Source organism: Dromiciops gliroides, chromosome 2, assembly GCF_019393635.1.
Source record: "Dromiciops gliroides isolate mDroGli1 chromosome 2, mDroGli1.pri, whole genome shotgun sequence".
Lineage (NCBI taxonomy): Eukaryota > Metazoa > Chordata > Mammalia > Microbiotheria > Microbiotheriidae > Dromiciops > Dromiciops gliroides.
Genome location: NC_057862.1, coordinates 241,880,473 through 241,905,940, shown reverse-complemented (window position 1 = coordinate 241,905,940; position 25,468 = coordinate 241,880,473). Strand labels below are relative to the sequence as shown.

The 25,468-nt window shown below is 38.9% G+C and overlaps 1 pseudogene; it reads left to right on the top strand.

Annotated features, from left to right (window-relative positions):
• The window catches only part of LOC122738633, a 46,668-nt pseudogene extending 21,512 nt beyond the window's left edge, over positions 1–25,156 (top strand).
• The last annotated feature ends 312 nt before the right edge of the window (positions 25,157–25,468 follow it).

Genomic DNA, 25,468 nt, shown 5'->3' with positions numbered 1-25,468 from the left:
TGACTCTCCATTACCTATAGGAAAAAATTCAATTCATCCTGGCATCCAAAACCTCCCACGATAAGAAAGAAAGAAAGAAAGAAAGAAAGAAAGAAAGAAAGAAAGAAAGAAAGAAAGAAAGAAAGAAAGAAAGGAAGGAAGGAAGGAAGGAAGGAAGGAAGGAAGGAAGGAAGGAAGGAAGGAAGGAAGGAAGGAAGGAAGGAAGGAAGGAAGGAAGGAAGGAAGGAAGGAAGGAAGGAAGGAAGAAAGGAAGGAAGGAAGGAAGGAAGGAAGGAAGGAAGGAAGGAAGGAAGGAAGGAAGGAAGGAAGGAAGGAAGGAAGGAAGGAAGAAAGAAAGGAAGAAAGGAAGAAAGAAAGAAAGAAAGGAAGAAAGGAAGAAAGAAAGAAAGATCGCTTGATACGGAATGAAAAAATCTGGATTTGAATCCAGGCTCTGCCATTGACCACTTATGTCTAGAAAGACTGCTGAAGTTTTTGTGCTGGGCAGGGGATTTGCTGTTAGTGAGTAGGCATAATAAAGGCAGGAACATGTACGAGGAAGTGAAAGGTCATACTGGCTCTACTTGCTTCACCTAGCATTTGTTCTTGCCTCTAAGTTCTTCTGTATGCCAGACAGGGAGGATCTCGGGAGCAGGTTCTACCTCAGTGTCCAAGGCCCCATACTCTTCCTATGAGGTTTCTAGAACACAAAACACTGTTTCAGACATGAAGACTCACAATCAGAGCATTAATAGGATTTAAGAGGACTTTTCTAGCCATAAATCATATCATTGTGTGAAACCAATCAATGACCTTGAATCAACACCAAAAGAAGGCAGTCAAAAGAGTAGACTTAATCTTGGCCTGGGGGCAGCTAGGTGGTGCAGTAGTAGAGTAGATAGGCCCTGGATTCAGGAGGACCTGAGTTCAACTCCGGTCTCAGACACTTAACACTTAACTAGCTGTGTGACCCTGGGCAAGTCACTTAACCCCAATTGCCTCAAAAATTAAATAAAATTTAAAAAACATTAAAAAAAAATCTTGACCTGGATTATTCTGTTGGTTATTTCTGGTGAATGGTAGATTACAGCCCTCAGCTCTATAGTCAAAAAGTCATTGCTCTTCTTTTTGTGCTGGCAAAGAATTGGAGGGGATGCCCATCAACTGGGGAATGGCTGAACAAGTTGTGGTATATGAACGTAATGGAATATTATTGTGCTATAAGGAATGATAAGCAGGCAGATTTCAGAGAAACCTGGAAAGACTTAAATGGACTAATGCTGAGTAAAGTGAGCAGAACCAGGAGAACATTGTACACAGTAACAGCAACATTGTGTGATGATCAATCATGATTGGCCTAGCTCTTCTCAGCAACACAATGATCCAAGACAATTCCAAAAGACTCATTTTGGGAAATGCAATCCACATCCAGACAAAGAATTGATGGAAGGGCAGCTAGGTGGCATAGTGGATAAAGTACTGGCCCTGGATTCAGGAGGACCTGAGTTCAAATCTGACCTTAGACACTTGACACTTACTAGCTATGTGACCTGAGACAAGTTATTTAACCCCAATTGCCCCCACAAAAAAAAAAAAAAAGAACTGATGGAGTTTGAATGCAGATCATGCACACTATTTTCACTTTATTTTTGGTAGTTCTTTCCTTTTGTTGTTTCTTCTTTTACAACATGACTAATATGGAAATGTGTTTTACATGATTGCACATATATAATCTATATCAAATTGCTTACCATCTTAGGGAGGAGGGAGTAGATGGAGAATATTTGGAACTCAAAATTATATTTTGAAATGAATGTTAAAAATTATTTTTACATGTAATTGGAAAAAATAAAATGCTATTTAAAAGAAAAAAACATAGCTCTCCCTCTCTGACAAAAGCTTTATGTGCAGTGCATTCTGGAAGGTGGTACCCAAGAGAGAAGAAGATGGCCCTAAAAAGACCAAATGGCTAAGTCAGACCCAGCCAATGGTAATAGAGAGTAGTTTGGTGGCCAAAGACCAGAGGAGATGGGCAGCATAGATAACACAGTGGAATGAAGATACTATAACCAGCAGAAAGCTGCAGAAATCAATATGATGGTATCAGAGGACATCAGCAGCTTTGCTAAGTCCAAAGTGTATGTTGCCCCAGTCACATATGTGCTCTGCCACACATCTATCTGTCTTTCCGCATGTTCCCTGGCCCCATGAGTTCCTGATGTGTGTGCTCTCCATGCATGTTCCATGGTTACCACTGTTCTTCTCAAGGGAAGTCCCCTTAATTGGTGGTGTAATAACATGGGAGACTATACCTCTTGTGGGCACGGGAGAGAATTCTCTGGTCTTTTTATTTGTTCTATTTTGATTGTCTTTTGCTTTGAACTAATGTCGTCTTCTGTTTGGTTGGTAAAAGTAAACACATCGAGGGCAGCTAGGTAGCGCAGTGGATAAAGCACTGGCCCTGGATTCAGGAGGACCTGAGTTCAAATCCAGCCTCAGACACTTGACATTTACTAGCTGTGTGACCTTGGGCAAGTCACTTAACCCTCATTGCCCTGCAAAAAAAAAAACCGAAACAACACATTGGAAGGAGACTTTGAGCTAGGGTTTTGAGTGGGTATTTATTCACAGAGTATTTTGAATCTGGGGTAGCTTTTCTGGGGACATCCTCATGATCCAGACAAGCATTTCTTAGGTTCCTATTCTGAGCCAGCATCTGTGTTAGGTATTGGGTATACTAATACAATAAGTGGAATAAACCCTACTTGCAAAGAGTTTGTGTTCTAACGGGGGAAGCAACATGGATGAATATATAGATACAGAACATGTTGAAATATATTTCTATTAAAAGAGATTAAAAAATAAAATAGTTTAGGGGCAGTTAGGTGGTACAGTGGATAAAGCACTGGCCCTGGAGTCAGGAGGACCTGAGTTCAAATCCGACCTCAGACACTTGACACTTACTAGCTATGTGACCCTGGGCAAGTCACTTAACCCTCATTGACCTGCCAAAAAAAATTAATTAAAAAGATAGTTTATTTAATACTAAGTGATTTGAGAGGGAAGGCACCAGCAATTGAGGGAACTGATAAAGATTTCTTGGAGAAGGTAGTACTTGGCACAAGAGAGGGCTTCTGTGAGGCAAAGGTGAGGAGGCAGGGCATTGCAGGCAAAGGGGGACAGAAACAGGAAAGGCAGGGAGATAGGAGATGGAGTGTCAAGTGGGAGGAACAGAGAGAAGTCCATTTTGGCCAGTGTTTGAAGAAGAGGGAGAGGTAATGTATTAATGTATCATGAGGCTGGAAAATTTTTAAAAAGGTTGTAAACAGCACTGACCTTGGAATCAGGAGGACCTGAGTTCAAATCTGGCCTCAGACATCTCCTAGCCATGTTCCCCTGGGCAAGTCACTTAATCCTGTGCCTCAGTTTTCTCATCTGTAAAATGACCTGGAGAAGGAAATGACAAACCACTCCAGTATCTTTGCCAAAACACCCCAAATAGGATCACGAAGAGCCGGACATGACTGAAATGACTCAACGACAGCAGCAACATCTGAGTCAAGATATGAACTCGGGTGTTCTTGACTCCACATTCAGCACTTTCTACCATCTAGCTGCTTAGGTGTCTCAGAGAGCAAGAAGAGCTAATTCCCTTGTTTCGGTTATTGACAGCAGTTGCTGTGTCACTGCATCACAGATCAATTGTTTTAATCCCCGATTGCGGTTACAGCATTGATCTGGTCGAATGACTTAGGGTCTGGTGGTTCAACCAGCTCCTTCCGTCTCATCCATGTCATGCCTTCCTTCTTAATTGCATCCTGAAGGAACGAGTGACCATTTTTTTGCTGTGTGCTCACCTTTTATATCATTTTATGAGGAACTTTGATGTGGAAACTCTCATCCCTAACACAAATCAGCAATTTATCTGCAACTTATAGTCTTAGAAAGATGCTTTGGACAATGGGAAATTAAGTGACTTTCTCATGGTCACACAATTAGTTTATAGCAGAAGGCAGGAAATGAACCCTGGTCTTCCCTATTTAAGGAAGGTTCCAGCATGCTACAACACTCTTCCTCTCAAGTGGGCATTTTCATTCCCATATAGACCATCTGTAGTAAAATTTATCACCCATGTGGGTTTCCCCTAGTTCACGACACTACATAAATGAGAGAAGAAAAAAACTTAAGAATCTGAGGAAGAGTAGGAAATCTTCCAAAAATGAGTCAGAAGAAAAGGAGTTCGATATCTATGAATTTTGCTTAGTCTAGAACTCCACTAATCTAGGCAGGAAGAAAGACCAATAGAGCTCATTAACCATGAGTGAAATGACAAATGGACCCGGTAGATAAACATTACCTTCTCTGAAATTACTCATTACAACTATGTGAAAAATGTCCACATAGCTCTTTCAAAATTTCTATAACTTTTTCTTAAAACTGAAAAATATTTTTTTAACTGGAGCCTTTTTATGGTTGGTTTGGGGTTTTTTGAGTTTTCTCATTTCCCCATATGTTTCTAAGTCCAGTTTCTTGGTAATCTGAGGTAAAGTTGCCTGAAGGATCTGCGATTATGCAATGCTTTAGGCAAGGTACCCAATTGTGACAAATAATTGATTTTTCCTTTGTCCTTTCCCATATACTCTTCTGCAGTCTTCATCTCCTATTAAAACATACCTGTCCTGTGTCTCATTCCTTCAGAGACCCAAGAAACTAATAATCACTGTTGAAAGTTTAATGATCCAGGAAATGAGTAACATGCATTTTAACAAGGTCCTTCTGTGGACAGTATAGTCCAAAAGAGTCATTCTAATGGTGAATGTTCCAGGCACAGTGAGAAGCCAGAGATTTATTTGGATTGGAGAATTCCTCCAGACTCTTTTAGGTTTTAGATCAGAGTTCCTGTCCAGAATATAGCTGACTCTGGATTAAACCTGTTTTAGAGCTGGATTTGATGAACTGAGACCATGCCTCAGGTATTCAAGTGAATCTAAGACCTCATCTATTTGGATACCCTTTCACTGTACTGCCCATCACTATCCATACACGCCTTCCCATCATCCAGTGTGACTTTTGTCTGTGTCTTCTATCATGTTTGCCACAGTTTCCCCCTCCTCTTCTCACCCATTCTATTCCCCTTGGGGCTTCGTTCACCTTCTCCTGACATTACGGGTATGTAAACCTGGCCTGACCACCACCTTACTTTTCCTCCATGGAATCACTCTCACTCATCTTTTTCAATCACATAATTCCCTGATGACATCCTTTCCTCCTCCTTTTTTGTTACATATTGCAGCTTGCTCATACTTACCATATGCTTCTCCATTGTTTTCTGTGTGATATTCATTTACAGTTCCTAAGAGATCATAATTTTCCATGATCCTCAGTTATAGAACAATAGCAGTAGAATATAGGTATTAAAAAGATGGACTTATGTTTCTGGGAGATGTTTGAGATCATTAAAGTAACTTTAGTATTTCCCGAAGGCAATCTAACCTTATTTCCTGTTCCTATTTAGTTCTGAGCCCAATGCACTATCTATTTTTAATGTGCGCCCACTCATGGACATACTCTATATGTTGTCCAGTCATTATCTGCACAATAGATATATTCCTCATCCACTTATTTTTTTCCTGTGTGGATGGTTAGGCCAAATTCTTTTGAATGGTTACAGGTCTTTTCTACTATGGCTTGATGCAACTAGCATGATGTTATCCATAAAGGGAAGTATTTGGAGGATATCACCTTCCCTAGAAAACACATGACAACCTTGACATCTTTGCTGGATCATGTCATCACCATAGAAGTGAAGAAAATCTTTGGCAACCATATGTCTGTTTTATATCTCATCTGATATTTGTGATCAGAGAATTGTTTAGCAAGATTATCTCTTCTTCTTTCAAGGTATCTGGAATAGCTTTGACATATATATATATATATACATATGTGTGTGTATACACATATATATTTGTTTGTTTGTCTATTTATTCACTTATTTATTTGTTTGTTTATGAGAGATAACCTTTTTGGAAGAGAATATTGTAGGTGGGATTTTGTTCTGTAGCTAGGTGGTATAGTCCTGAATTCAAATCCAGTCTCTGACACAGGATCACTGTGTGGCCCTGTTCGAATTGCTGGATCTCTCTGTGCCTCAGTTTTCTCAAATGTAAAATGGAGATAATAATAGCATCTACTTCGCAGGACTGTTGTGATAATAGAATGAGACAATATTGGTAAAGCACTTTGTAATCCTTAATGTGTTATATAGATGCTAGCTATTATGAGGCAGCTAGGTGACACCATGGATAGAGTGCTGGATTTGGAGTTAATAAGGCATGTGTTCAAATCCTTCCTGAGAAATTTGCTAGCTGTGTGACCTTGGGCAAGCCACTTAACCTTTCTGTCTTTCTCAGTTAACCTCTCTGTAAAATGGGGATAATAATAGCAACTATCTCATAGGGTTATTGTGGGGATCCAATGAGATAATGTATAGAAAATATTTTGCAAACCTTAGAGTATTAAATAAATGCTAGCCATTATAATTGTTACCAAGTTGAATGTTTTTTCACCAATCAAAAAGTAAGAAATCCAGTAAGATCTTACATTTTCTGTCAACCAACACACCAATAGCCAGCAGGACCATGACCCTGGGTCTGGGCTCCTGTTGGATCATTGTAAGGGCTAGAGAAAATGGAGCCCCCACTTTCACACTACATTGGAGTCCCTTATTTCACACTAGCATAGCCCCTGCTCAAAAGGAAAAAGCTCCAGGGATGCTTCAGGGTAAAAGGCAAGTTGACCAAATGGAATTTCAGAGGAGACTAGTTAGATGTTTGGGGACTGGCAGCTCTGTCAGACCTAGGCTCTTCCTGACCAATAACTAGATTTTATTTCATAGGGCCATTGGATTTACAACTGGAAAAGACACTAAAGGTCATCAAAGGGTTGTTAGAGTTGGGGTTGGAAGACTTCCTTTTGCCCTTCCTGGAGGGTGCATTAAAATCAATCCAAAGCTGGAGAGCTATTTGTTGGTTATTTTTGTAGCAGAAATTCTTGTTTAGAAATAGGTCGATCTCTATGACCTCCCAAGTTCTTTTCAACTTGGACAGTCTTTGTTTCTGTAACCCAGGCCTTTTGACTTTCCAGTGGTGTCAAACTCAAATAAAAATGGAGGCTCCTAAACTGTACATCAGGATCCCTGGGGCTGGCATGTTGACTTAGAAAACTACCTATTAACATTAGCTATGAATTATTGTATTTTTATTAATTTTCTTCAATATTTCCCAATTACATTTTAATCAGGTTCAAACTCTTGTTTGACACTTCTACAATATGCCACATAGCCTCTTATCCTTACTACTTAGTTCCCTTCAAGGGGCCAGGGGCAATTTCTAAATAGTTACCCGGGATTGTGAAGGGGAAAAATATCCTTGCACCTGTTTTTAAAGCCCTAGGGCACTTGAATTAGGCTGCACTTAGCACTTAGAACAGAGTGATAACCCCCTTCCTGTACTCTGCTGGGACTCCATGTCCAACAGGTGTTTGCTCTCAATTACTTATTACTATGTAGTTATTCTCTAAATGGTTGTTACATGTAAATCTTATTTGACCAAAAGGATTATAAGCTTCTCCTTGAGGGCAGAGACGCTATGTTCTACTACTTCTTACTACCCACCCCAAGCCACTGCATTGGATACAGGGCAACTCTTCAAGAATGATTTTTGACTTGGCTCTTCTCATATCGTTTGCACATGGCCTTTCAAAAGAAACAAAAAAATCTTTTCTTTTTTTAAAAATGTTTTTCTTGATATCTTTGATTCTTTTACCACTTTCATTTCCAAATATATCTTTCTTCCCTCCCCGACCCAGTAAGCATCCCTTGTAACAAACAATATTCATGAAGAGAAGGGGGAGAGGGGAAAGAAAGCAGTTCAGTAAAATTAACCAACATATCAACTGACTCTGACAGAATAAATAATGTTTTATTTACCTATTTATTTACCTATCTTCCCTCATCTCTCTAATGAAGGGAGGAATTCCATTTTCTCATATCTTCTTTGGAGACATTATAAAAACAGTTCATTCTAATTATTCATCATTTAAGAAGGTAGATTTCAGAAAAACCTAGAAAAATTTACATGAACTGATAATGAGCGAAATGAGCAGAACCAAGAGAACATTGTACACAGTATCAACAACATTGTGTGATGGTCAATTGTGATAGACTTCACTCTTCTCAGCAATTCCAAGACAGTGCCAAAAGATTCATGATGGAAAATGCTCTCCACATACAGAAAAAAGAACTGTGGAGTCTGAATACAGATTGAAACATACCAGTTTCACTTTTGTTCTTGCTTTTTTATTGTTTTTTTCTTCTTTCTTGTGTTTTTTTCCCTTTTGTTCTGATTCTTCTCTTACAACATGACTGATGTGGAAACCTGTTTAACATGATTGTAATGTATAACCTATATATCAGATTGCTTGCTAGCTTTGGGAGGGGGGAGAGAAGAGATGGTGGGAGAAAAATTTGGAACTCAAGATCTTACAAAAGTGAATGTTGAAAACTATCTTTACATGTAATTGGAAAAAATAAAAGTGTCATCTAGAATGAGAAGACATGGGTTCAGATTTTACCTCTGGTACTTATCACATGTGGGATGTTACATGTCATTCTTTGTACCTCAGTTTCCTCATTCTTAGATGAACAGGTTGGTCTAGATGGACTCTTATTGTTGTTCAGTCGAGTCCTCATTTGAGGTTTTCTTGGCAAAGATACAGGAGTGGTTTGCCATTTCCTTCTCCAGATCATTTTAGAGATGAAGAAACTGAGGCAAACAGGTTAAGTGACTTGCACAGGGTCACAAAACTAGTAAGTGTCTGAGGCTGGATTTGAACTCATAAAGAGGAGTTTTCCTGACTCCAGGTCCTTTTCTTCTGGCTTCCCTTTGAAAGGGAAAGCACATAGTTCCCATTTTTCTTCATGGAGAGATCCCTGAAGGGAAAGAAAGATTCTAGGAAGAAGTTAACATGTAGAAGAACCTGCATTTCCATCACATCACTATCCTTAGTGTTCCACACTAAAGACTTCTGGGAATTTCGCCTTGGGTGAGAACTGAAATTCTCTCTGTCTCTGTCTGTCTCTGTCTGTCTCTGTCTATCTCTCTGTGTGTGTCTCTCTATCTCTGTTTGTCTCTCTGGCTTTCTGGCTCTGGCTCTGGCTCTGGCTCTGACTCTGGCTCTGGCTCTCTGTCTCTCTGTCTCTCTGTCTCTCTCTCTCCCTCTCTCTCTCTCTCACACACACACACACACACACACACACACACACACACACACACTACCAGTGGGAGAGTTCGTTCACTCTGTGCTTTGTCCCTACATTCTCATCTATTTAATTTCTCTGGTTTATGTTTACTACTGGTTTGGATAAATGAGCTTATCTGCCATTCTTTACATGTGGTCTCCATGTAAGTGGATTTTAGTGGGAAGGGAGTCAAACCCGGGAGAAATAGTTTGAGGCACTCCTTCCCCACTAAGGGATATAAGGCAACTAGGACCACACAGTGGATAGAGTATTGTGTTAAATCCTACCTCAGATACTTACTAGCTCTATGACAGTGGCCAAATCACTTTAACCTATCTGTGGTTACTTCATCTATAAAATGAGGACGTTGAATTCAGTAGCCTCTAAGGTCCCTTCCAATTCTAAATCTATGTTCAGATGATTAGCCCAATTTTCCTGAACTTTCTCAGGAAATTATTTTTTTGCTCTCCTGAGGAAGACTGTGCAAGTCAGGTATACAGCAGGCTGTCTACAGAACTGGGACAAGATGAATTGTTTGATGAAGGGACAGTTAGAGGCCTAAGGCATAGACTCAGGCTCATATGGGCAGCACAGGTACTCATTAGTCATAAGAAGTTCAAGAGAGACTTCCAAAACAGAAGGAAAAGGTGGAATCCTGTGGAATTCCACAGAGGGTATAATCATTCACCTCCACTTGACTCTGGCCAAAGCTCTATGATTTAGTTTCATAGTTCCTCTCTCTCTACTGCAGGGGAAGGGGGAGAGGAAGGGGGAGGTAGGGAGGAAATTAATGACCAACCAGTAGCCTCTGGTTCAGTATATTCTTTAGCAAAGGGCAGAAACTTCAATTCTATCCCCTACAGAGCCAGTCAACAAGTAAAAAATGTATTAAGTACCTACTATGTGCCAGAAACTGCTAAGCACTGAGGCATTGTGCTAAAAGTGCTGGGCCAAAGTATATTCTACAATGGGATTGCTTCTGTTACATTTGTATTTTAATGCAAATGTCCAAAAGCAAACTGCAACTAAGTACCAAGAAAAAAAACCCAAATGTTCCAGACTTTCACCAATGTATAAAAGAAACCCAAAGTCTGGTTTCTCTTTTATTCTCAGTGTGACGGGGTAGAAGAGGGGGTGAGTTTGAATGGGCATGTGAGAAGGTGGATTTTTGCTCATTGAAAAAATAAAATATAATTTAAGAAAAGAAAAGAAAAGAAACCCAAAGACAAATAACAAGTCAAGATAAACTTTGCTAGCATATTTCCCATCAGCCAAAAATTAAATAACATATAGTTTTTAAAATATATTATATATAATGTAGTTATATGACATATAACTAAATATATATGTACTATATAGTATATAACCAAATATAGTATATATACTACATAACTAAATCTATATTATATAGACTATATCATATAACTAAATCTATATTAATTGGACTATATAACATATAACAAAATATATGGAATATATTAAATCTATAATTAAATCTATTCTATATAGCATGCATATACATACACACACATACACATATATGTATATACAGTCATCCCTTTGTTGTTAAAAAGGCATTTCTCTGCCTGATTCTTCCTCATTAGCATCAGTTTCCTCAAAGGCGAGATCAATGGTTCAAAGTTATCTGAACGTTGGCGCCCAGGCAGCCTTTATCTCTATGACAAATGCCTTCCTGTCGTATGTACTACATACTGCGTACCTCCTGCTGTTTCTGCCAGGCCTTTATTCTCTTCTTTTAAGTCAGCAATTTAACTGTCCTTTTGTTCAAATGTAGTTTCTCAATTCTTTCCAATACTTCACAGAGAAGGGATTCTTCTGTTTTTCTGTCACCTTTTTCTGATATTGAGAGCTAGGCAGAGGTGACTGGGTCTTTAATCATAAGAATCAAAAGCTTCTTAAGGGATTCATCCAAGATTTTAATTTTTTTATATGCTCTGCATCTATGGCAATGTGTGTTAGAAGACATTCTTATTTACTAGCAATAAATTTCAAGAAAACATTAAAAGGAGAGCCCATTTACAATAACACTAAAAAGCATCAGATGTTTATTTATAAATTAACCTACCTAAAATACACATGACAATCATAAACCTGTAAGACTATAATGACTGAAGGAAATTAAATATGAGCATTCAATGTGCATGGATGAGTTGGATTAATGTGGTAAAAATGAGAATATCCCCCCCAAAAAATGTATGTATATTTAATGCAATACCAATTGAGCTATTGAGATTTCTTGTTTTTGTTTGTTTTTTGGAGGGAGGGGCAATGGAGGTGAAGTGACTTGCCCAGGGTCACACAGCTAATAAGGGTCAAGAGTCTGAAGCTGGATTTGAACTCAGGTCCTCCTGAATCCAGGGCCAGTGCTTTATCCCCTGTGCCACCTAGCGGCCCCCTATCGAGATTTCTTTATACAGTGGGCCAAAAGTCACAAGTATTTAATAACTCCTTTATTTTTAATTACAAGAGTATAGCATCACATATAAGTATTTATAGGAAATGAATTTACATCATGTGTGAAAAGTCAAATCTTTTAAATGGCAAAAAATGAAGAAAAAATAATTTTCAAAAAGTTAGTAAAACATCAGACCCCTTTATTAACTTTTGGCCCACCCTGTAGACCTGGATAAAATGATAGCAAAATTAAAATGAGAAACAACCAGGCGAGAATAACAGGCATACATTAAGAACCAAATATAAATGGCACTAAAGAAGGTGATCTTTCCCTCCAAGTTTTAAAACATATACAAGGCCATTATCAACCAAATGATATGGTAATGGGAAAAACAAGAGAAATAAGTCAGATACATAAAGCGTCTAACCATAAGTCTACACAAAAATTGTCTTAAATTGATAGAAAATAAAAACCAGGGAAAGGATTTATTACTTAACAAATGTATGTTGAAAGAACTGTCAGCAGCTTGGAGTGATATGGATCTGAATCCACATCATAAGCCATATGCCTCAAAAAATTCCAGCTAGATGACAGATTTAAACATTTTTAAAAACCTATTGGGGGCAGCTAGATGGCGCAGTGGATAGAGCACTGGCCCTGGAGTCAGGAGTACCTGGGTTCAAATCCGGCCTCAGACACTTGACACTCACTAGCTGTGTGACCCTGGGCAAGTCACTTAACCCCAATTGCCTCATTAAAAAAAAAAAAACCTATTGAAAAATGAGTTAAGGTAGAATAAGGTCCTTATATGGATCATGGGGGACAGAGAACTTTTTTTCTCATTCAAGAAATAGAAAGAATTATTAGGAAAAGAGAAGTGTGCTTGGTTACATTAAAATGAAAAATTCCTGCATAACAAAATATATGAATAAAAAAAAACAGACTGGGAAATATTTATGGCAAATATAAAGATATGTTTGACATTAAAATATAGAAGGAGTTATAGCAAAGAACTAGAACTAGAAACAATAATTATCACTTATATAGTGTTTAAAGGTTGACAAAATGTTTTAGGTATTTTTTTTATCTCATTTGATCTTCTAACAACCCCGTGAGGTAAGTGCTTTTAGTATTGAGACAGATAGAGGTCAAGTGATTTGTCCAGAGTCACATAGTTATTAAGTGGATTTGAACGAAGATCTTTCTGACCCCAAGTTCAGACCCCACCTCAATGCCTTTTGTTTTGCCTAATATCATAATCCTGGAAAGGATTAGCAATAAGGAACCAGGTTGCCTAAGGCAAGATAAGTTGGTCCAGGTCAAAAATGGAACCAGTTAAAGTTCCCATATTGATCACCAAAAAGGATTAGGTCTGTGAATAATCTCTTCATTTCTAGCCTTGGAAAAATTGGGAGGCCCAGCATAATTTTTTTTAATTGTTTGTAATCACTTGAAAAATATTCAACCTCATTAATAGTCAAAGGAATAAAAATTAAACATCTGAAATACCATGCCCCCCCCTCAAATTGGCAAAAATAATGGAAACCCATGAAACAGTGTTGGCAGGGTTACAGAGAAACTGGTGTGCTCACTCAATGCCAGTGGAATTATAGACTTGAAAATGTTTTTGGAAAGTAATAGGGCAGTATAAACAGTGAAAGTTAATGAAAACATGACATTTGACCCAAGATTTCCTTTGTTTTGAAAGTTTTATCAAAACCAAACAAAAAAGGGGGCTAACTATTCAAAACTATCATAGCAGAACTGAGTCCTGTTTGTAACTGGAAAAAAAAAACAACCTAAGATGTCTAACAACAATGAAATGCTTATATAAATTGTAGTATATTAATGTAATGGAGTGCTAGAGTACAATTAAAAGAGACAAGTATGAGAAATATAAAGAAATCTGGAATGATCTTTGTGAAATAATGCAAATTTTAAAAATTATTTAGTAGTTTATTTTCCCTAATTCCATGTAAAAACAATTTTTAACAAATGCAAATTTTTAAAAGGCAGAACTGAATTCATACTAACTAAAATCATGTAACTGAAGTAATAGAAGTAGTCTTGCCAGTCTGTTCTGGCTTGATTGCTTTCCATAGAACTGGACCATTCTGATGGCACCATGAAGTCACTTGGGATGACACATTTGCCCTGGCTTCTTGGTAAAGAGTGTTTCCCCACCTCTGGAAAGACAGCTGTGTTGAAGAGGAAAAGTTACTGAGGAGGAAAAGCCTTCCACTCAGTGGACTTTAAAGAAAATAATCATTTCTGCTCTTATTCTCTTTTTCCTCTCTCCATTTAAGGAGTGAGGCAAGGAGTGAGTCCAGTTCAGCCATCTCTTTATTCCTACCTCACTTCATTCCTTTGGACTTTTCCATCATACTCCCACTTGGGGTAGCTTCTTCTGCACCCCCTACACACTTTTCAGCTTCTTTTTGTATGTTGTTTTTCCCCATTTCAAACTCAACAGGTCCAAAGCAGAAATCTTCACTCCTTCCTTTCAAAAGGCAACCTTCCTTTCAACTTGTTTATCTCCATCAAAGTCCTTGTAGTCATTTAGGTTCAGAACTTAGGGGACATCTTCAACTCTTCACTCTCCTTCATCCTACTTATTTTTATCAATGGTCAAGTCCAGTTGATTTTACCTCCACATCTGTTTCATTTGTCTCTTTTTCTCTACTCACATAGCCAACATCCTAGTTCAGGCCCTCATTACTTCCAACAGTAGATGTTTCTCTAAGGTACTGTCCTGATTCCCTGATCACCCTCATGCTTAGTACTCTTTCTTTTAAACAAATTATCTTACATTTATTTATTTATTATATACAACCAGTAGAATGTAAGCTCCTTGAGGACAAGAACTTTTAAACATTGTCTTTCATCCCCCAAAAGAGAAAAAGACCTATCTGTACAAAAATATTTATAGCAGCGCTTTTTGTGGTAGGAAAGAATTGGAAATTGAGGGGATGCCCATCAATTGCAGAATGGATGAACAAGCTGTGGTATATGATGGTGATGGAATATTGTTGTGCTACAAGAAATGGCAAGCAGGATGATTTCAGAAAGACCTGGAAAGACTTTTATGAATTGATGTATAGGGAAGTGAACATCAGTGACAGAAATATTGTTTGATGAAGAACCGTAAATGACAACTATTCTCAGTAATATAATCATCCAAGACAACCCCAAAGGACTAATGGTGAAACATACTATCTACCTCCAAAGAAAGAACTGATATTGATTGAACATAGACCAAAGCATGCTCTTTTTCACTTTCTTTCATTTTTTTCTTTTCTTCGAGTTCTCTTATACAAAATGACTAATATGGTAATATTTTCCATATTTACACATGTATAACCTATATCTAATTGTTTATGGCCTCAAGGAGGGGGGAGGGGAGGAAGGGAAGGAAGGAAGGATAAAATTTGGAACTCAAAACTTTAAATAAAAATTAAATTAAATTAAAAATTATCTTTATAGGGGCAGCTAGATGGTGCAGTGGATAAAGCACCGGCCCTGGATTCAGGAGGCTCTGAGTTCAAATCTAGCCTCAGACACTTTACACTTACTAGCTATGTGATCCAATGAGGGATTAGCCCTCATTGACCCACCCAAAAAAAAAAATTGTCTTTATATCCCAAGTACCCAGTCCAGAGCCTTGTACATAGTAAGCAAGTTTTCATAAATATGTAGGATAACAAAAACCTGGGAGCTTAATATCCGGACATATACATATAAAGTAAGGAATTGGGGCCAGGGAGGTAGAAGACAATGACTTTGTCACCTTTGTATATCTTTTGTTATATCTTAAATTCATTTGCATACCAAGCATATGGTGAGGACCTTGGGAATTTCAAACCCTAAATCAGATAGTTGTCTGGGATAAAGGACTACCATTCAGTCCCAGACATAGGGAGTTAGAGACAATCTTAGACTGGGAGCACTCATGCAGCCCTTGTTCAGAATCCCTTTTTGTTCATAGTCTTTGGTTGTGACCAAGAGTTACAGATATCTTTCATCAAGAAGCTTCCTAGTCACTACAGTCTAGCAAATGGGAGGTGAGGTAGACATCAGGTACTTCTGAGGACTATAGCTAAAACCTACATTCTATAGCAGAGAGAAGATCTGTACCCTTGAAACCAATAGAAAAACACCTGGCAGTGTCCCCAAGACCATTGGAGAAGCCCCTGGCAAAGACTACATGCCATCCTTTTATGAATCAGGAATCCTCAGAGGATTAGCAATAGAAGAGAAAAAAAAAAGCTGAAGCGGCTTTGAGGGCCCAGTGAACCTCAAATAATTAGTGGTAGGAGATATCAGATAAAGCTATTCATTCTTCTTTGTCACATTGGCTTCCAGGTGGAGTTAACATTGCCCAATCAAACACTGAAAAGGGAGCTGAGTCTTTGTTGGGCCCTGACTTGGCAGCCACACTGCAAAGATAGCAATGCCCCTTCCTAGCTGCCTTTTTGTTTCTTTATTGTTTTATAATCTCACACAGACAGGGCTGCTACAGAGAAAAGCAGAATGTAAGTTCCTTAAGGGACTGGGTTTTTTGTGTCTTTGTACTCCTACTGCTTAACACACAGGGCTTTGCACATAGTAAGCACTTAAGAATTAAGTGCTTATAGAGTAAGCCTGTTGAATTGAATTGAAGCAAAATGATTATTGAAGAGTGACCCAGTGAGTACAAAGCAAATAGCTATATCTGTGTCAAGAGCAGAGATGATTCTCTGCTTTGGCACTTGTTTTGAGCAAAATAAAAAAGGCTCATTTGCTCTAGAAAACAAAACAAAAACAAAGATTCAATAGAAACATGAAGATAACAACACTGAGCTCCGTTTGAAACAAGGAAATGAAACACTGTGAGGGTCAATTTCTTCCACACCTCAGTTCTGGTATTTGCATTCCTCTTTGCTGATGGGTGGGTTGGGCACCTAGGTGGAGCAGTGGATAAAGCACTAGGCTTGGAATCAGCAAGACTCATCTTGAATTCAATGAGTTCAAATCCTGCCTCAGACACTGTGCAAGTCATTTAACCAGGTTTGCCTCAGTTCCTCATCTTTAAAATGATCTGGAGAAGAAAAGGGCAAATCACTCTAGTATCTCTGACAAGAAAACCCCATTTGGGGTCATGAGGAGTTGGACTTGACTGAAATGACTGAACAAAAACAAGAAGTTCTCCGGTGTTAGTTGCTGTATTCCAGGTGTTAATGTGAATGTATGGATCACCTGTATTTGATGAAGGTGCCTTCTTATCCAAAAGTTTTTTGTTGCTTTTTTTTTTTTGGTGAGGCAATTGGGGTTAAGTGACTTGTCCAGGGTCACACAGCTAGTACATGTCAAGTGTCTGAGGCCGGATTTGAACCCAGGTACTCCTGAATCCAGGGCCGGTGCTCTATCCATTGTACTACCTAGCTGCCCCGCAAAAGTATTTTGAAACCCTGGATTAGTAGGATTAATAGGAGCAAAATGTCCTTCAACTGAACTCCAAACTGAACCCAGATAGCTAGCAGATAAAAGACCCTACCTAGTAACTTCTTTTCCTTCAGGATAGTAAGTCCCTATCATATGGTGACATCTGGGCATCCTCATTCTTGCCAAACCCTTTTTTGGAATCCTGTAGTCATATCATGATGCTTCTGTATTTCCTCCATACTTGTTATAACTGAAATTGTTAAACTGTTTTTTGCTTCTGGGTTGATTTTTGTATCATACTATTGAAACTGACAATGCCCTGTAATCAGTGGACAAAAAAGCTTATATACCCTCAGAAAGAGGAAGTCTCTGAGCTCCCTTCTGAGGAAGGGGGTCTCCAACCTGGTTCTTTCTTCTTGGGACAAAATAAATTGTTATAATGTTTTTCCTATCTATTCTCTGATCTGGTTTCTGTGAGGTACCTACTTCTGGTAGGAGAGGCAGAAATAGCCTTCTCTGATCTGGGTGAACAAATTGTAGGAGATATTATTGATGTCTCTGACCTTTTTATTATCTTGTGGGAGGATGGGAACAAAAACTATATTTAATATTCAACACAGGAATGACCTTCCAAACCAGAGAGTTGACAAATTCCTAAAATAGTGAAAGCAAATAAAGTATGTCATTTTTTAAAGTTCATTTGTTCATTTGTCTTCCATGCCTTTAATCTGAATTGTGTAAAAATGCTTGGTCCAAGCCCATAAATCAGGGACAATAGATGCAGAACAACTCTCCAACATGAAGTGGTGAAATGATTTGGGGATAGATAGATCACAAAGAAGTTGCTCTATTGCTTTAAATGGAATCCATTTTTAAATGACTTTATTACTTTGATTATTCATTCATTCACTCACTCATTCATCTATCAAATATTTACAGTGGATCAAATAGGTATAAGATACCTTCAGTATTGTTCCTACTTTAAGCACAGAACACACACACACACACACACACACACACACAAGCACTCACAAGCAAATATACAACTAATCTATGCCCAGAGAATACCTTATACCTTTGTGGTCTCTGACCAGGTATAGAATATAGGTTACTTAAAGGTGCCAAGAGAAATCATTTGGAAGCTATATCTGATCACTCAATCAGCAAAAATTTATCAAGTGCCTTCTATGTTCCAAGTACTGTGCAAGATGATGAAAAGGAATTACATGAGGAATTACAATTCCACTGGGGATGGGGCAATGTCCTGGAATATTAGTATATTAATCTCTATTGCCATGTAAGTAATTATCTTCAATTTGCAAAGGTTCTCAAATACTGGAATTGTAGATTTTACAATGTAACTTACCAAAGGCCTCTTGGTGTCTTCACTCACACAGCCACCTCATTAATTCAGGTCCTCATCACCGAGTATTTGGACTATCTCAATAGCCTCCTAGTAAATCTCCCTTTCTTGGGCTGGTTCCCTTTTTCCAACTATTTGGTATAGTTGCCAAAGTTATATTCCTAAAAACAGACCTGACCATATCGCTCAATAAACTCCTATAGTGTCCTATTGTCTCTAGGATCAAACACAAAACTGTTCAGTTCTTAAATTCTTGACATTCAAAGCTCTTCCCAACTTGGCCTCAGCCTTCTATTCAAGTTGTAAAGAGCTTTAAAATCCAAACAGTGGAGCTTATATTTGATCCTGGAAGTAATAGGGAGCCACTAGAGTTTATTGATAGGAGAAAATGTTTGGTAAGATGTATGCTTTAAGGGGGCAGCTAGGTGGTACAGTGGATAGAGCACCGGCCCTGGAGTCAGGAGTACCTGAGTTCAAATCCAGTCTCAGACACTTGACACTTACTAGCTGTGTGACCCTGGGCAAGTCATTTAACCCCAATTGCCTCACCAAAAAAAAAAAAAAAAAAGACGTATGCTTTAAGAAACTCACTTTGGAAGCTAAGTGGAAAATAGATTAGGATTGGGCGAGACTTGAAGCAGGCAGACCAATTCAAAAATTATTTCAATAGTCTGGGTGAGAACTAATGGAGGGCCTGAACCAAGGTGGTAGTGGTGTGATATAGAGAAGGGGAGATATACAAGAAATGTCATAAGGATAGAAATAACAAGACTTGGCAACAGGTTGGATATGTGAAGTGACTGTGAATAAGGGATTGAGGATGACACTGATGTTTCAAACATGGATGAATGGGAAGATGGTGGTAACCTCAATAGTAATTGTTGTTTATCCTTCAAAGAATATCAGTGACATCCTAGGTGATGTCTTGACTTTTATTTGAATTGGATTTAAGTGAGGCAGAGTTGCACAAACCATCAGCCTCACTCTCTCTTTCAGAATCATTGAAGTCCAGTGGCTAGACAAAAGTCAGGAGGACTGGTGATGGCCCGGGATGCGGTGAATGATTTTGACATCTTTGATCTCTGACTAAGCTCTAAGCACTCCATAGAACCTGCTTCAGCAGCATTCATGGCCATTGGAACAGACTGTTCCCATTCAGCCTTCACATGCTTGGAGCAGACATCCCCTTAATTCATGAACAGGTTTGAGGCCTGTCAGTTACCCTCAACCTGGTTTAGCTCGTCTGCTAAGATGGTTTACTAGGGCACGGCTACAGCTTCTAGGAGCCACAGGTGAGAGTTGGGTGAATCAGGTGGACACCAAAGGTGGATGAACAGCCCTGAAAAAGACTTGGCAAGCCCTCACACCAGGAATGCTAGACCTCCCAGAACACTCCATACACCCAGTAATAGAGAAGTTCAGAAGAGATGATGGTTTGGGGAGAAAGATAATGAGTTCTTTTTTGGACATGTTGAGTTTGAGATGTTTATGAATCACCCATTTTGAGATGTCCAAGAGGTTAGGGCTGGATATGTAGATCTGGGAATCATCTGCATAGAGATGACAATTGAAATGATAGGAGCTGATGAGATCACCAAGAGAAATAGTATAGAAGGAAAAGAGAAGAGGGCTAAGGGAAGCTAAACCACTTATTGAGCTTTCCCTGGATAAAGATCCAGCAAAGGAGACTGAGGAAGGATCAAACAAGTAGAAGAATCAGAAGGGAGTAGTGTCATGAGAACCTAGAGAGGAAAAGAGAATGATCAATGGTATCAGAGGCTGCAGAGAGATTAAAAAAGATGAGAATTAGGAAGAGGTCTTTATTTTGGTCTGGTTTTTGTTGTTGTTGTTGTTGTTTTCAGGGCAGTGAGGGTAAAGTGACTTGCCCAGGGTCACAGAGCTAGTAAGTGTCAAGTGTCTGAGGCTGGATTTGAACTCAGGTCTTCCTGAATCCAGGGCCAGTGCTTTATCCACTGTGCCACCTAGCTGCCCCCTTTGTTTTTGTCATAAGAGATCCCAGTTAACTTTGGAAGAGCAGTTTCAGTGTAATGATGAGGCTGGAAGACAGATTGCAAAGGGTTTAGAATCAAGTGAAAGGAGATGAAGAAGAGGCATCAGCTGTACATGGCTTTCTCAAGGAATTCATCCAGCAATGGGAGGAAAGATAGCTGGCAGGGGTATTTAGATCAAGTGAGAAGTTTTTCTTTAAGGATGAGGGAAACATGAATATGTTTGTAGACATTAGGGAAGGGGCTCATGACTAGAGAGAAATTAAAGATTAGATGGAATTATCATGGAGACAATTTCCTGGAAAAGATGGTGGGGGGTGAGATCAAGGCTGCACGTAAAAGAAAAAAAGCACTTCTTCATGTCAGATGAGAGTGAAGGAAGAGATGGTAGGGGAAGATGTCTGAGTGATGTAAGATGAGGAGGAGGGGAAAAGAAACAGCCCTCAGCTAATGGTACAGACTGTGTTTATATTAAATCTGTATATGTTGTCTTCCCTATTGAAGGTGGGGACTATTTCATTTATGCCATGGTATCCCTAGAACCAAGCAAAGTGCCTGGCATACATTAGATGCCTCAAAATGTTTATTGTTTGCTTTCTTGCTTTGGTTTTCTTCCCTAGGATGGGAAGAAAGTTAGAAGTCAGGATTTGGCATCAGGAAAACCTGAGTTTAAATTCTGCCAAAGTCACAACCCTGGGCCACTCATTGAAACTCTCTAGGCCTAAGTTTCCTTAACTTTAAATTGAGGATAATCATAGCAACTACTTTACAAGACTGGTGTAAGTATCATATGCTTTTTGAATTTTAAGCACTATATAAATATTAGCTATTGTTATTTTGGATAGCCGAGTTTGGGACTGTTCTCCATTATTCAAGCACTAACATTTCCTAATGAGATGAGCACAAGCAAGCTAATCTGTAGAGGCCACACTGCCAGTATATGCACGGAACATATTGAAAATGTCTATCTATTTTTGGCTGCTCTCCACTTAGATGCTTTAGTTTCAATGACCCTTGGTCTTGTGATGATGATTCTGGTATTTGGCCTTCTGTTTTCATCTCCTGGTTCTGTCTGATTGATCCACATCAGCTTACATCAGCACTCTTAATTTTCCCTTCCTCTCCTGGGGTATGTTTTTGGTTCCTGACATTCAGCATTGTTCCCTGGCCACAGCCCTCTCCTATCCATTACTCCTGACCTGTGAATTGTACACTTCTGACTTAGCTCGTTGACCCATGTAACATCTAGCTGCCTCAGCCTCCTGGGCTTCCAGCGACCTGCTGGACCCTGCCAACTAGAAAGCAACATCCATCCTTTTTGAATGTCAATCCATGTGTCTCTTCTCTCCAAGGCCACCTTTCTTTTAAGTTTCCTTGACAGAAGATAGTGGCATAGGGAAGATGTAAGACACCAAGAGAAGGTATCTGATTAGCAGTGAGAGGAGAGAGTAATTCAATATTTGAAGGATCTGTGATTTTGTCTCCCCTTCTACAACTTATTAAAGGCTATTTTTATAGCCAAAGAACATATTGTGTGGCAGCCAGTTAAGAGTGAGGTTAGCGGGCAGCTAGGTGGCACAGTGGATAGAGCACTGGCCCTGGATTCAGGAGGACCTGAGTTCAAATCTGACCTCAGACACTTAACACTTACTAGCTGTGTGACCCTGGGCAAGTCACTTAACCCCAATTGCCTCACCAAAAAAAAAAAAAAAAAGAGTGAGGTTAGTAATGGACCTAAGCAAGGGGACTCCTGCCGACCGCAAGATTATCACAGAACTGCCACAGTTTGAAGAGAAATACCAAAGTTAATGCTCGCAGTTTCACCAGGATTCCCTTTTGGTAGCCATATACTATGTTAAATGTGCTAGAGTTTATTTGTTTATATTGTGCTGAATTTAGGGGAAACAGTGTGAATCAGAAGATCTCCCAAATGCTTTGTTAAGGGCTTGGATACAAGTCCTTTATTTGTTCATAACTTTCTTAAATAAACATGTTCTTTATTCCACCTCCCTCAAAAAAAAAAAAAAGAACTGCCATAGCCCAAAACTTTATTACCCTATAGGCAACCAGGTGATGGATTTTTATGAACTTAAAATTAGCTAGGCTGGTCCTCAAGTAGCATATACTCCATCCCAAACAGAGAAGAAGAGAAGAGAAAGGAACAGTGTGGCTCAAAGTTGATTTTTCTTTTCTTTCAGAAGACTTATCATGGTTCGAGAGAATAGGGAGGAGAGGCCAAAAAACCCAACAACATTGGGAAATGAAAACTATGTAAAAACAAAAGGCAGCAATAAAACTTTTTCAAAATACCTGACATAAAAATGAAGAATAAATCATTATGAACTGAAGGAAGGAGTAGGAGAAGAAATTACTTTTATGTGTATAATTTCTTAAAAATTAAAATCTGTGATTTCCTCTTCCAGAGCCATTTTTATTTTATTTTTTAATCTTAAAAGTATTTTATTTTTTTCCAGTTACATGTAAAGATAGTTTTCAACATTTTTTTTTTTGCAGGGCAATGAGGGTTAAGTGACTTGCCCAGGGTCACACAGCTAGTAAGGGTCAAGCATCTGAGGCTGGACTTGAACCCAGGTCCTCCTGAATCCAGGGCCGGTGCTTTATCCACTGCACCACCTAGCTGCACCCTCAATATTTTTTATAAGATTTTGAGTTCCAGGGGCAGCTGGGTGGCGCAGTGGATAAAGCACCGGCCCTGGATTCAGGAGTACCTGAGTTCAAATCCGGCCTCAGACGTTTGACGCTTACTAGCTGTGTGACCCTGGGCAAGTCACTTAACCCCCATAGCCCCACCAAAAAAAAAAAAGATTTTGAGTTCCAAATTTTTCTCTCTCCCCCCCAAGACAGAAAATAATCTAATATAGGTTATATATGTACAATAACATTAAACATACTTCTGCATTACTCATGTTGTGAAAGAAGAATCAGAACAAAAGGGAAAAAACTCAAAAAAGAAAACAAAAACAAACAAACAAAAAAGTAGAAACAGTATGGTTCAATCTACATTCAGATTCCACAGTTCTTTTTTTCTGGATGTGGAGAGCATTTTCCATCATGAGTACTTTGGAATTGTCTTAGAGCACTGTATTGCTGAGAAGAGCCAATTCTATCACAGTTGATCATGACACAATATTGCTGTTACAGTATACAATGTTCTCCTGATTCTGCTCACTTCACTCAACATCAGTCCACTTAAATGTTTCCAGGTTTTTCTGAAATCTGCCTGCTCATCATTTCTTATAGTACAATAGTATTCCATTACATTTCCAGAGCCATTTTTTAGCAGTGAGTCCCATAAATAAAGGAGAGAGCCTGTCTCCATGGGGAGAGAAGGAAGAGCTGTTCTCTGGAGCTGAAGGCACCTCGGTGACTTGTGTGTGTGGGGGGGTTACCCAAACTTGGTCCATGCATCGATGAAAAGGTCAGCTTCTTGGTCAGTCTATGTGACAAGCTGGTAGCAGCAGCCTCAGTATGGAGAAAAAATAAAATATGATGAAGACGCTCTCCCAAAAATGGTTTAACTCAGTGACGCAAACTTCAAAGTTATGGCAAAAGATGAATTAGTCCTAGGATGGAAGTAATGTGAACCAGGTTTGGAGGGCAAGCCTTAAACTCTAATGATATAACAGGCTTGAGTGAGTCAGAAGAAACAGCAACAAGAGTCTGCAAGAAGAGAAAATATTCCTATGATGAGACTGGCAACCAAGGAACAAGAGATCCAAGAGTTACTATTGAAATTCAGTACCTCAAACAAGTTTAGCAGCCTAGTATTCCCAGATGCAGTCAATATCAATGGATCAGCAATCAGCTTGTTTTTCCTAAAAATGAAAGGTGAACTGGAATGAACTAAAGAAAAATAGTAACAAATACACAATGAACTGAGTGCCTGGAAATATACTCCCAATGACCAAAGAGGCAAAAAGTTAATGGTGAAGTGTTGAATGCTCAAGCAGGAGAAACAAGAGCTTAGAGGGCAAGTATCTCAGGGACAAATTGTACAACTTAAAGGAGAGTTGGCTTTACAGAAGAAATATAGTGGAGAACTTAAAAACAATCAGGATAAACTCAATGACTTCATTATCTAGCTTGATGAAGAGGGTATGCAGAGGACCATTCTAGTTCTTCGGCCACAACTGAAGGAGACTCACCAACAGTTAGCTCACTACCAGCAGCGGGTGTCTAAGGCCTTATCCCCAAATACCAGAAGAATTCCATTTTCTTACCCATTAAACCAAGTAGAGATCATAGGTAAAGACTGTAAGCCATCTGGCTAAAGAACCAAGTCATTACTTGGCAGCTCCTTAGAGGACATCTGAGCCTGGATTTTTTTTAGGGAGGGTAGCACAACATAACATGATTTTCCTAGATCTCCAGGGAATGGTAATAAGGTCTTCAACAACTCAGAAGAGAGGACTGGCAGAACAGGTAGTAGTTACACAAACCAATTCAACATGGTGTGTGAAAGAGAAGACTCTCCCATAGGCAGTGAGAGCTCTCACACACCACTCAACTGGCACAGACTCCAATCATGATCCTCAAGTAGAGAAAGCAAAGACTGGAAAGGTAATCGAACCATGGGTTCCTGTCTTTTTCAGAATGGTTTGGACTCATGTGTGAAAAGTACAGGGCTCAGTTTTGTAACATTCTTCTAGCAATGTTTTTTATACAGTGTCACTTAATTTGTAATAGGATACTATCCAGAAACAATTTTATTTTCTGCATGCCCTCCTGTCATAATTTGCCTTTTTTGTTTTGCTTCAATACTTCTGACACTTTGGAAATGGTAACAGTTAATTACTTTTTAAAAGGTCATTTGTGTAGGCTCGTTATTTTTACATGAATTAATGTGAAATTGAAAATGGAAATAATTTCCACAAAGCATAACACATTGATGTGTGTACAAATCCACATATATCGAGGACCTGTGCTGTGTAAGGGCATTCTTTAAGCAACATTCAGACTTC